The sequence below is a fragment of the Meriones unguiculatus genome, chromosome 19 (genome assembly GCF_030254825.1).
Source record: "Meriones unguiculatus strain TT.TT164.6M chromosome 19, Bangor_MerUng_6.1, whole genome shotgun sequence".
In the NCBI taxonomy this organism is placed as follows: Eukaryota; Metazoa; Chordata; class Mammalia; order Rodentia; family Muridae; genus Meriones; species Meriones unguiculatus.
The window spans coordinates 17,735,174-17,748,435 of NC_083366.1; the positions used below are offsets into that span (position 1 = coordinate 17,735,174).

At 38.6% G+C, this 13,262-nt stretch overlaps 1 protein-coding gene across 2 annotated transcripts in view; it reads right to left on the minus strand.

The window, feature by feature from the left end:
• The window catches only part of Celf2 (CUGBP Elav-like family member 2), an 860,969-nt gene extending 850,491 nt beyond the window's left edge, over window positions 1–10,478 (minus strand). Inside the window, exons 1-2 of one of the 2 annotated variants that reach the window (XM_060372818.1) lie at window positions 10,338–10,478; window positions 10,074–10,165 (exon numbers count right to left, since the gene is read on the minus strand). The gene's annotated coding sequence lies outside the window, so the exon portion shown is untranslated. Of the gene's footprint in view, window positions 1–10,073; window positions 10,166–10,337 lie in introns of those variants that run through there. The other variant, XM_060372830.1, reaches the window with a different exon arrangement.
• Between the last annotated feature and the right edge of the window lie 2,784 nt (window positions 10,479–13,262).

A 13,262-nucleotide genomic window follows, 5' to 3' on the forward strand; every position in this document is an offset into this window, starting at 1 on the left:
TGTCCCCATAGATATGCCAAAAGGAACATCTCCAATGTGATTCTGAATCTAGTCAAGTAGACAATCATGGTTAACTAGCATACTCAGGAAAAGCAGCTTATCCAAAGTTCTTTTTGTAAAATTCAATACTCCCAACTATTATTATTTTATTTTTTCTTTATTATGATTATTATTTATTACAATTTATTCACTTTGTACCCTGGCTGTTGCTGCCTCCTTCATCTCCTACCAATCCCACCCTTACTCTTTTTCCTCCTCCCCATGTTCCTCCCATAGTCAGGGGAAGTCCTCCTCCGCTACGATCTGACCATAGCTTATCAGGTCTCATCAGGACTCTCTGGATCCTCTTTCTCTGTGGCCAAGTCAGGTGATCAACAAGCCAGCCACTGAGTTGATGTCAGAGAAAGCCCCTGCTCTACTTACTAGGGAGCTCACAGGACACTGAGCTGCCATGGGCTACATCTGTGCAAGGTGTCTAAGCTCCTCCAGGCATGGTCCTTGGTTAATTCTTCACTCTCCGCAGCACCCCCTGAGCCCAGATTTTTTAACTGTGTTGGTCTTCTTGTAGAGCTCCAAGCAGACCCTAGGGAAGAGGCTTAATCCTCATTCAGAAGAGCAAACAGGATAGACAACGGAAATAGGAGAAGACAAAACAGGACAGGAGCCTCCTACAGGGGCCCTTTGAAAGACTCTATTCATCAGGGCACTGAAGCAGATGCTGAGACTCATAGCTAAACTTTGGGCAGAGTGCAGGGAGTGTTATGGAAAAAGGGGGAGATAGAAAGACCAATTCCTTTTTTTTATTAGTATTTATTAGTTGTACAAAGTAATGGGTGTCATCATAACATTTCAACACTTCTAGGTCCTAAAATGCAGCTGTGTGATGGAAACATATCATCTATTTCATAATGAAGTATAATAACCAGAGGGAAAATTTCAGACTGATGTACTTGAAAAAAACATACAAAAATTTGACTTGACATAACATACTTTTAAGCCATTTATGTGACACATTGATATCAGTTATATGTCAGTATAGGTAAGTAATTTACAGTTAGGTCAACGAAGATTCAAAATGTACAAACCTTCTGCAACTATAAAGATTGGATAATATACAAAAGGTCCTGGTAGTTTAAAGAGAGTGGGGTATATCTAAGTGTAGACAAAATATTCTAAAGTTCTTTAAGAAGGATAATAATACAGGGCAAAAATGATAAGTTCATAGACTAAGGCTATTTCCCAATACTTATGGCTGTGGCAGAAGAAAAACCAATCCTGGTCAACAAGTACTGACAGAAATTAGAGTATGGAACTGCTGAATAGGAAGATGAAACTTTAGATCAATATAACTGTAGGTGAATGTAACCCAAAGCCACAGTATTCAGAGGATGGCGGAAGTATATGTGTGGAGTAGAGATTTTAGAATTCAGCAACAGAGCAGGAAGAGATCAGGGGCGAATGTATTCCTGAGAAAATTCAGGAGACAAGATATGGAATTTTTATTTGCTTCAAGCTAAAAACACTTCCTATTTGTGCAATGCATAGGCAGCAGGGAACCAGCCATGTGGGGTGGAAGTGTCAAAAGCAAGAGCCAGGGGATATCACCAAAGCATCTGGATTTAGACAAATGGTACAAGAAAGCAAGAACACACAAAGCTAAAGAAAGGTGGACACTCAAACATGAGCCTGTTTTGCACACTCAGAGAAGACCTCCAGAAGCTGACTAAAAATAAAAGCCCTCTTGAAAAGTTGGTAACTGAGCAGAAACATCAGTCATGTCCAGTCATGTCCATGCAAAATAAAGAGTGGAAAAAATGTGAGGACTCTTAAAACACTGAAGGATCCTTTGTTACACTCCTATAAACATAACAGTGTAACACACGGAGTAGAACAAAGACAGGACATAGAAATTGACTTCCAGTAGTCCCAGGGGTGAGAGTTAGCTGATAAAACTTTTATCACAGCTCTAACACACATGTTCACATAACTAAAGGGTGTATGATGTTCTAACTGAAAACTTAAGGAATCTAAATTAAAAAAAAATAAGGGGAAACAACCTAACCAAAACCTTCAGTAAGCTGAAACTTCACCAGGGCTAAAGAACAAAAACAATAAAGACTCAACAACCCTAAATACCTGCGTGCACAGGTTACCCAGTTTGGAAGACAGTGGAAGCAGGGCGGAAGCAAATTAATGGGAACCTTAGGAACCCACGGGAGAATGCGCCAAATCTTAAGACACACAGCTGATGCTTATGAGGAAAAGGAAAGTTAAAAATGATGAACGCATTTTACACAGTGGCACGGCTTCTCCCCAGGTTGGTATCTCCTCTTTGTTAATCTCCAGATTGCATACATGCGGTGTATGCATTCCTTCAGACATGTTCAAACACACACACACACACACACACACACACACACGCACGCGCCAAGTTGAAAATGATTGAGGAATATATCCGACATTGAGATCTGACTTTCCCATTCGTGTGCATGTACAAGTAACCTCATCTACACAAGTGCGCATAGATATATGACAAACACAAACAAGGATGAACAAACCTTATAAAATAACAGGATTGTATTATTTAAGGCCCTAAGATGACAGAAATTCATTATGGCAGGAACAGAAACTGAGTGGACTGTCTTAAAAGAAAAAGAGATTAAACTAGAATACGTACTGTTAATAGAATTGATGTAACTCTACAGCTTATAATATGTGAAGAACAAGAACATAATGGACATCCTGTGACCATATTGTGATAGCTCAAGTAACATACACAAATTCTCTTAAAAGCATAAATTGCCAAGGGGACCTAGAGATGAAACTGAATTTATAATCACGTTTTTCCACAAAGAAAACAGTAAGACCAGAGAACTTACTAGTAAATTCCATCAAATATTCAAAAAAAAAATAACAGAATTCTAATTTGACACAGATGAATTGTGAAACAGAAGAGAAAGGAATATTTCCAACTCTGCTATGAGTCTATTTTTAGTCTGTCACTACACCAAACACACCAGAAGACAGATGCCAGCTAGCTTCTCTCCCTTATAGGGTATTAGCAAATCATATCCTCGTCATGCAAAGGGGCAACATCCTTCACTGGAAAGAATCTTTAACTCATGAGGAACCCGAGAGGGCTGCCTTTTCCTGATGAAGGTTATGGCTAAAAGCCTCTCCTGCTCTGTGGTAAGAGATTCAGTCATTTATGTAAGGTTGGTAATAAATCAAAGTTGTCAACTTTCATAATTTCTGCTTAATAATTACTGCAACATCTAGATATTTCAACCAGCCAAATATTAGAAAAAAATGATTTGGGGATAACAGTATAGTTAGAAAGTCCAAAGAAATATCTTCTTAAATGTTCTCACTCGAAATAGTAGTTGATTTTATCAGTATGAGTCTAAGAGGTTATTATACAGAAAATCAATAGTTTCATGCAATAGATACAAATAGTCAGAAAATAAAATAAGAATGGAGGTGTACTTAAGCACTGTTTATGCTACCTTTACATTAGGGACATATGTAACATATGGAGAAACAATTATACTCCAACCATAGCCCATTGCTGGAAAGAAATTAAGAACAACAAAATGAATGAAGAACAATGGCATAACTCTAAGTGGAGACTTAAGCCAGTGTAGCATCTCTGCAATTGAGCTGAATATTCCACATGATTCTGTAAGAATCTTCAGAGCATTTTTATTTGGGTAGACACTTACTAGCTGCTTCTGAGTTATCGTGAAATGAGAGCAACTTGTAAAAGGCAAAACAACGTTTAAAAAGAAGAGAAAAATATTAATAATTTGCATTATCTGTTTTTAAATGTCTGCCATAAATCTAGGTCAATTAACACAAAATGAAACTGAGGGTAGACACATAAGTAAACACTACAGGATGGTGACATTCCCAAAGATGACCAACACACAGCAGCATTAGTTGAGTTTTGACAGATGATATAAGGTAACTAAGTGAGGGGAAAGAGTGCTCTTTCCATTGACAGCGCCGGAGCCATCCATATGAGAAAAAATATGAATCTCAGTAGAGTAACTCATAATGCATGGTAGATCTGTAGATAGAAATAAAATGCTAAAATTTACAGATAAAAACTTAGGGAAAAGGCCAGGTTGGCAGTGTGTGCCTTTAATGCCTTTAGTTTCAGCACTGGAGAAGCAGAGGCAGAGGCAGAAGCAGGCAGATCTCTGTAAGCTTGAGGCCTGCCTGGTTTACTAAGTGAGTTCTAGGACATCTAGAACTATACAAAGAGACCCTGTCTCAAAACAAAGAAACTATAACTTAGGAGAAAACTCTTTGTTGTATTTAAGTGACGAAAACAGAAAATTATGAGATATACAAATATACTTTTTCTTTTTCATATATTTTTAAATTATTTTTATTTTTATTAACTACAGTTTATTCACTTTGTATCCCCCACCCGCACAACCCACCCTCCTCCCCTCCCAATCTCACCCTCCCTCTTCCCCACCTCTGTCCCTCTCCCAGTCCACTGATAAGGGAGGTCCTCCTCACCTTCCCTCTGATCCTAGTCTATCAGGTCTCATCAGGAGTGGCTGCATTGTCCTCCTCTGTGGCCTGGTAAGGCTGTTTCCCCCTCAGGGGGAGATGATCAAAGAGCAGGCCAATCAGTTCCTGTCAGAGACAGTCCCTGTCCCCATTGCTATGGAGGCCACTTGGACACTGAGCTACCATAGGCTACCTCCGTGCAGGGGTTTCAGGCCATCTCCATGAGTGGTCCTTACCTGGAGTATCAGTCTCAGAAAAGACCCCAGTGCCCAGACTTTTTGGATCTGTTGCTGTCCTTGTGGAATTCCTGTCCTCTCCAGGTCTTACTATCTCCCACTTCTTTCATACGATTCCCTGCACTCTGCCCAAAGTTTGCTATGATTCTCAGCATCTGCCTCTATACCCTGCATGGTAGAGCTTTTTGGAGGCCTTCTGTGGTAGACAATTAGGAATAGCACTTCCTCAAGATCCAGCTATACCACTCCTAGGCATATATCCAAAAGATGCTGAAGTATACAACAAGGACATCTGCTCAACCATGTTTATAGCAGCTTTATTTCTAATAGCCAGAAGCTGGAAACAGCCCAGATGCCCCTCAACTGAGGAATGGATATGGAAATTGTGGTATATCTACACAATGGAATATTACTCAGTGATAAAAAAGCAAGGAAATCATGAAAGTTGCAGGTAAATGATGGGAACTGGAAAACATCATCCTGAGTGATTGTCCCAGAAGCAGAAAGACACACATGGTATATACTCATTCATAAGTGGATATTAGATATACAATATAGGATAAACATACTAAAACTTGTACACCTAAGGAAGCTAAGCAAGAAGGAGGACTTTGGCTAAGATGCTCAATCCCCATTCAGAAAGGCAAAGAGGATGGACATCAGAGGAGGAAAAAAAACAGGGAACAGAGATACACAAATATTATGTCGAGTACACATCTGTGATCCCAACCTTCATGATGTGAAGGAAGATCAGAAGTTCAGGGTCATCTTCAACTATACAGGGAGATTGGGTCCACCCTGGGCTTCATGAGATCCTGTCTTTAAAGCTTGTGTTGGCATTGTGGAGCAATGGGAAATATTATATTAATCAAAATAAAACTGTCATTGAGGTATATCATTAAAGTGATAGGAAAACTCATATGCTGGGAGACAATTATTTTCTATGCAGATATCTGAGAAGAAGCTTCAATCCAGGACATAGAAATAATGCCTATAACAAAATATTAAGAGTAGTACATGATATGATATGTAAATAAAAATAAGATAGAAGACTTGAAAAGACACTTTCAAATCAGTCAATGCCCTTATGTAAAGAAACACAGCATAAGCAGTTCCCATGTCACTGCTGATTAAAAACCACACTGAGCCTGTGCTCCACTCTCCTGAATGGCTGACTTTTAAAAGACGGGCACCACCACCTGTTGGCAGAACCTCCGCACCTGGAACTCTCCCACACTGCTGGCAGAAACACATAATTCTACAAGTAGCAGGGTAAATGGCTCATTTTCTTACTTATATAGGTAAATACACACTTACCATATGATCTAGTATTTTCATTTCTGTATATTTCCATGAGGCAAATGGGTACCCACACTCACCTAAAAACTTGAGCATGAATGCTTCTATGATTTGACTCTTAGAAGTTTCTTTGTTGAAACTATCCAAGTATCCACTGACAGGTGAATAAATGAAAAAGCATGTGAGTTAGCTGTACAGGGAAAAGCTATTTTGCAACAATAGAAACAACCATGCAAAACTCTCAAAGGTATTATGTTAAGTGAAAAAAGTAGGACACAATAAAGCACAGAGTATATGATTCCAGCCTTCTAATATTATGTAGAAGGCAAATTAATCTAGTGAATGAAAGCCAAATCTAGGCATGGGGGAAAGAATGCCTGCATAGGGATAACAGGAGACTTTTGTTCAAATGTGCATTTTCTACCGTGTGTTTGTGGTGTTTTCACAGTTCTGTGTATCAATGAGATCTTATCAAAAATTTCAAGTTCATTTGAAGTGTATGGAAATTAAGTTTCTGCCCTCCCTCTTTGGTTGTTGGGCAAAAGAGCTGTCTCAGCAGAGTCCAGGACTCAGTCTTCTGTTGCAGTGTTTTTCTGTGGTCCTGTGGGATAGTCCAGTGTCAGTGACAGCAGTGAAAAGTCTAAAACCAAGAGATGGACACCAGCCTGCATTGTGCATTGGCTTAGTACAGATGTGGCTACCAGGATCTGTAACTGACTCATTGGTACTTCTCCCTTTTTGGACCACTGACACACAAGGTCTACTATAGCTGCTTCTTTCTTTTTACTGGAGTTACCACATTTTCATCATTGATGAAATAAATCAATTATGCTGTTTGAATGGGGTCATTCCCTCTTTTTTAAACTTGAGAAGACAAAGCCTCAGAACACTGAACAATAAAAGCAATGAGTAGGGTAGAGATGAGGCTTTGTATTTCCTTACATTTGGCTCTGTATGTCATTTATTTTCTTTTATAGCCAGTAAACACGGGTTTTAAGACGACCTATATCACCAATTTAAACATATACACATATGTGTGTGTCTGTGCAAAGAGAGAAAGGGAGACAGGGATGGAGAGAGAAAGAGAGAGAGAGGAAGAGAGAGAAAGAAGGAAAATATGAAAATGAGAATACATGGATATAGAAAAATAACCTAAGCAGATATGAATATGGGAAGTAAGGTAAGAACACTAATTTTCTTAACACCCGATACAATGCTAAGTTCACCAAGATGAATTAATCAAATTACCGTTACTAGGTTCCTAGATAAATTTATACTACATTAGAATTATTTTGATGATCAAGGTACAGCTTTTCCTATTTTCTTTTCTTTTTTTTTTTTTTCATTTTGCCCCCAGATTTGGTCATACTGCTTGTTTTGTTGATACTCAGTCCACTTTTAACAATAAGTCCAGCACATATCCCATCCAACCTGAGAGATTCAACTTTTATGCTTTCATACTGCCTTCATATTTTCACTCTGGCATCACTGATAATTTCGTCTGTATGTCGGTGTGAAACGTTACAATGTGTAGTCTTCTCATCAAATATTTTCTACTTCAACACCTGTGCAATTATAAGGTGTAAACTATTCCCACATGCCACAAGAGCTAATGATAAATGTGGAATTATTGTGGAAGAATTTCATCTTAGAAATTGTCATGTCTGAACCCTTCAGCAGGGAAGAATAAAAGACATTCTGATGTCATCTATGTTTAGGGATCAGAACTTGGGGTTATTGTTGGTTCTTTATCTGTTGTGAAGATGGGTAGGGTGAAGGTGACCTCACTCTTCAATGATTTATTAATGGGGGAAGCATCATTTCAGTGTCGGAAATTTACAGAATCCTGAGTTGATGACTAGTTCAGTGACAGAGTCCCACTGTGAAACCCCTGGTTTTACATGAGGTTCAGTAAAAGAGGGCGGCAGCTTCCACACGTTACAGCCTTTCTAGATCCAAATCTTGTTAACACGAGCAGTTGGAGAGGTTGGGGTTATCCTAGGCCTATTCTTATTTTCTGCCAGAAATAGAGATCTACCGACTTTTGTTTTTCACCTGCTCATTCAATCAGAAATTTGTAAAAAGAAGACCTAGACTTCAAACATTTAAAAATTTAAAGAAAATGGTGAAATTATAAAGAAATGGATTTTCTTTCTTTTTTTTTTTTTAATAATCAGGAATTACAAATGCTGTTGCCTGACTTACACGCAGCTCTGGGTAGCTCTTTCAGATCACTGATTCTATGCAAAGTCACTATGGAGTTAGTTACTTGTTACTGGGCAACAATTTCTTCCAATTATTACTGAAACGTGACTAACAGACAGTTACCGGCGAAGAGCAGATTTTTTAAAATGAACTATTAAATCCACAGCATTTTTTCTTGTTGTAAAGAGGCAGAAATTGTTTTAGCAGTTGACATTTCATAATGTTCTGAGGTCTTTTTAGACATTTCAAGTGGTCTAAGGGCATCGGTGAAGACCCAAGGGTGGCAAGGTTCACAGCTGTTAAATGTAGGGATGACACAATCAGACAGAATAGCTACAGAGACCAGTGTATGCATAGCTCCATTCTTTCTAAAATGCAAAGGTGTACAAACCTCAAAAAGCCGTAGGAGACATTTCATTTATCAAAGGCTTAGGTGGGCACTTGCTAACTTCTGCTTCCGAATGTCTCCCATTCTATTTCTGCTTCTCCATTTTCTTCTTGAAACTAAGTAAAATCTATTATAGCTTAAAAAGCACAGTGGAGGATAGAAAATTACATTCCTTGATGTTTTTATCCATTTTAAGAGCAAAATTTAAAATCCTCACTTCTAAGTTTTTTGACCCAGATCTAAGCCGGACTCAGAAAGTCTAACCCTTTCCATGTGTCTTGCAATTTCTGACACTCAAATCTGTATGAGATCAAAACTTACCACATAGAAATATACTTTTAAATGGCATGCATAGTATTAGATAATAATGACAACGGTGGGAATATTTCCATCCTTTTCTTCTTTTTAGTATTAAACTACAATCTGAAGCGTGTAGGCGACAGGTACCAATCAAACAGTAGCAAATGCATAAGCACCAAGGGCAGGGAAGTCCTCCGGTCTGCAGAGAGCTAACCAGCAATCTTCCTCTACAGCTAACAGTCATGCAGTTAGGAACAGTGTGAGAAGTCAGCTCTAAAGGCAGGAGAGAAGCCTGCCTCTGGAAATTTACACCGAGTAGTTCGAATTTCTCCCCCACCACTGAGTAACAGGTACCAGCATTCTCCATAGCTGCTCCAGTCAGTGTGGAGGAATACTTGTTGAGTGCAATTGGGTTGAATTAAAAATTGTCCTTTCAAAAAAAAAATAAAATAAATGTCCTTTCAAAGAATTAAGTTGGCATGTTGGCATCTCAAGTTCAAGGTCCCCTAACGATACAGGCGCTCCTTCACAGCTGTCTAATGAACCCCTGACTAGTTACAGATAAAAGGGATTAAAACCACTCCACAGAGCACTTGCTTTAGTCTTTCATTATCTGGACTACAGAAGTCTGTGATAATTACACTGTACCATAAAACAAAAGAAGTTTAATCGTTGTACTTCCTGTTTAAGAAGTAAACATGAAAACGTAATGATGGTTACGGTCCCGTTACAATAAATAATAACACCTGCCAGGCAGCAACTTTGAGGAAGTCAAGACTTCTTCCTTACAGGACACTGAAACTCCAACCCCAAACAACCAAACAGCTCCTTGACACAGCGTAGCAATCTCAGCCCCGTGGCGCCTGGGCATCGAATAGTCAGTTTGCAGAGAGAAGCATCATCAGGATGGATAGGGATGCCGTTATTCCTTGTGATAAGTATGACGCGGAGGTCATATATCAGGCAATTATACCTTTTCAGTACAGGCTAACCCCTCACAGCAGGGATGCCACGCTTATGACAGCATTAGAGAGACAAAGCCTTCAGCTCTTAAAAAAAAAAAAAAAAGAAAAGCCAAAAAAAGAAAAAAAAGATTAAAAAAATTAAATTCATTTTCTTACCAGCACGTTGCAGCACCAACTTGCTCACGGGAATGTTGCTTTTACAGGTTTCTCTTTTAATTATCCTGGAAGCAGGGAGACAGGGAGGGGGGCTAGAAAAGAAGAAGCAGGGTGGTTAAATTAGCGTGCTGGAATCTTTTCAGTTTGTCGCAGAGAGTAGAAAAATAAAAAAAAAAAAAGAAAAAAAACTCAGTAATTTAAATTTGCTCTCAGTTCAGGCTGCACCGCTGGGTCCCGCCCCTTCTTCCTGCTGGGTTCCATTACCTGCAAGGCTGGGACTGACGGCCAGTGTTCAAACACAAAAAGGCAGCCAGCATGCTGGGACCATTCTGTCTGCTCTTTAGGTCTCACTTGTCCTGTCAACTAAGCATCAGGACCAGGAAGGTGTTCTGCAGCATCTCCTCGGGCACTCTCATGCCACTCCTTGCCATGGGAGCTGATCACACCCAGCGGGGGCTTTTGCTTACAGTTTGCTTTGTTTTTAACTCGATCATTATATCATTATTTCTTGTAATTATGTATTAACTAAATATACATTGTTTATCTTGTGCCATCTTTTGTATTCCTCACTGTCCCCCTCCCCCACTCCAAAACACATTCTCTCCTGTTTTGTTTTTTTTTTTTCTTTATAACACAAACATAGACATATCTATGAACACAACAGAAGACATATCAAAATTATAAGGGCTCTCATTTTTTCCTTGAACTTCTGACTTTTTTCTTTCTTTCTTTCTGAGCCTGCAATGTTGAGAATAATTTGTGTGAAAACATGCCCAAGATGAAGTTTCTAAAGTACCTGAAACTTCTGAGAGGGATAAAATATGGGGAAAAGTCTCCATATCAAATTCAAAATGCTTATCTTAATATTTATGAAGTGGCTAATAAGTAAAGACCACAATGTTAACCTTGGTGCATACTGAAACTTTAACCTGACATATGGAAGGAAACATTTGGAACTTTAGCAATGGTAGCAGAACACTGACACTTAAGACGTAGCATGTTTGGAGTTTGCAGTACAGAAAAGGTGCAAGAAAAGACATCGTCTTCCATCAGTAATTGTATTACCTACATGGACTTTCAAGAGACTTCCGATTGTTACCTTTCTGATCAGGGGGTTAAAACTATTTTGTGATTGACAAAGTAGTGTGTTTCTTGGCTTTCTACAGGTGTGTTTCAATCTCCTGCTTTCCTTTTATTCTCTAACACAGCTCTGGCTCTCCTTCCAAAGGGTCACACAGTATATTCCAACGTAAAAATACCATGACAGTCTGTCATGTCACATAGCCACATAGCAGATAAGGAATAAAAGATGCTATGAGAGTTCAGGAGATAGCCCAGTCAGCAAAGTGGTGTGTGTGTGTGCGCACACACACACACGTGTGATGAGGACCAGAGTTTGACCTCCATGTAAATAAGCCATAAGCTGGGCAAGGTTGTACGTGCTTGTAACCCCAACACTGGGGAATCAGAGAGAGGAGGGCCCCTAGGGTCACTGACCATCCAGAAAAGTCCACGTGACAAGTTCTAGTGCAGCAAGAGATTGTTTTTAAAAACAAAACTTGGACTATGTCTAAGGAATGACATTCAAAGTTGTTTGCTGGTTTCTATACGCATGCACACATGAACATGTGCACATGTGGGTTTAGTGAGCACCTATTCAGACACACACAGATAAAATCATATGTCTGTTGTGCTACATGCTGAATACATAGAAGAAAATTACTCTTGATGACAGAACAGTGTTTAATGTACTTTTTCTTGATAATTTTTGCACTTAATTGTTTTTTTTTTTTTTTTTACTCCTTACTATCTTATCTTCTTTTTCATTTAAATGGATTGCAGTATTTCCAGAATTTTGTAAGGTTAAGCATGGGCTGCTTTCATACACTTACTTCATTTTTCAAAAGAAAAGTTATTAATGGTGTAAACATAATTACATTATTTAGCTTCCCAAATGGGTAAAATGGTAGCTAAGTGTCAGATATTCTCTGCCGTTCAAGGTCTGTCATAAAAACAAACCAATTAAAAATAGAGAGGAAAAAAACAAATAAAAATTAAAAAATTAATAAGAAAGAAAGGACTGGGAGGCAAAGAACAGAAGCAACTTTTTTTTTTATATTATGAACTTACTCAGGGTTATTTCTTCTAATATTGTTATTTCGGAAAGGAAAGCCTTTGCTCAGTGCCCACCAGCTCTATACCGTGAAGAAATAGGGCAGGCCAAGTATACCAGAAGCCATGTTCACTTCCCAGGGAGTTGGCAATCAGCTGTAATGAAGCAGTGATAAATTACACCAATGTGCTAATTGTGGGACTTTGTAACAAAAGTAGGCCATACTTTGGCTTAGAAATGTTAGGTATAGATGTTTTTTCAAAAACTTTTATTGAAGGAGGATTTTATTTCCTTGAAGCATTTTATAATTTGCAGTGGCTTTCCTTTAATCTCTCCATTAAAAAAATTTAGAAAAGAAAAAAAAAAAAACACAAATCTTAGGTATAAGTAAAAAAAAAGAGCAAGTATTTAAAAAAATCAATGTCTTTTAAGTGTTTAAATATTGGTATCATATTTATGGCTACTATGATAATATTAATTACTTTGCATAAATGTAAAAAAAACATATGCTTAGAACATGTGTGTGTATGTATACACATACCATATATATAGTAGCACACATTGGTATATATCCTGAATGTTTTTGTTTTAAATGAAGACAAAAATAATGCTTATAGGAAGCAATGTTATCAAGTTAAATTATTTCTATATTAGTTACTTATATATCAATCTTTAAAAAAATTGTGATATTCCTCTGTGGTCTGGTAAGGCTGCACCCCCCTTAGGCGGAGGTGATAAAAGAACCGGCCACTGAGTTCATGTCAGAGACAATTCCTGTTCCCACTACTAGGGCACCCACTTGGACACTGAGCTGCCATGGGCTACATCTGTGCAAGGGTTGTAGGTTATCTCCATGAATGGTCCTTGGTTGGAGTATCAGTCTCAGAAAATATCCCTAAGGCCAGATTTTTTTTTTTCCTTTTTGTGAAGCTCCTGTCCCCTCCAGGTCTTTCTGTCTCCCCCTTCTTTCATAAAATTCCCTGCACTCTGCCCAAAGTTTGGCTATGAGCCTCAGCCTCTGCTTTGCAACCACTCCTGATAAGACCTGATAGACAAGAATCAGATGGAAAGGGAGG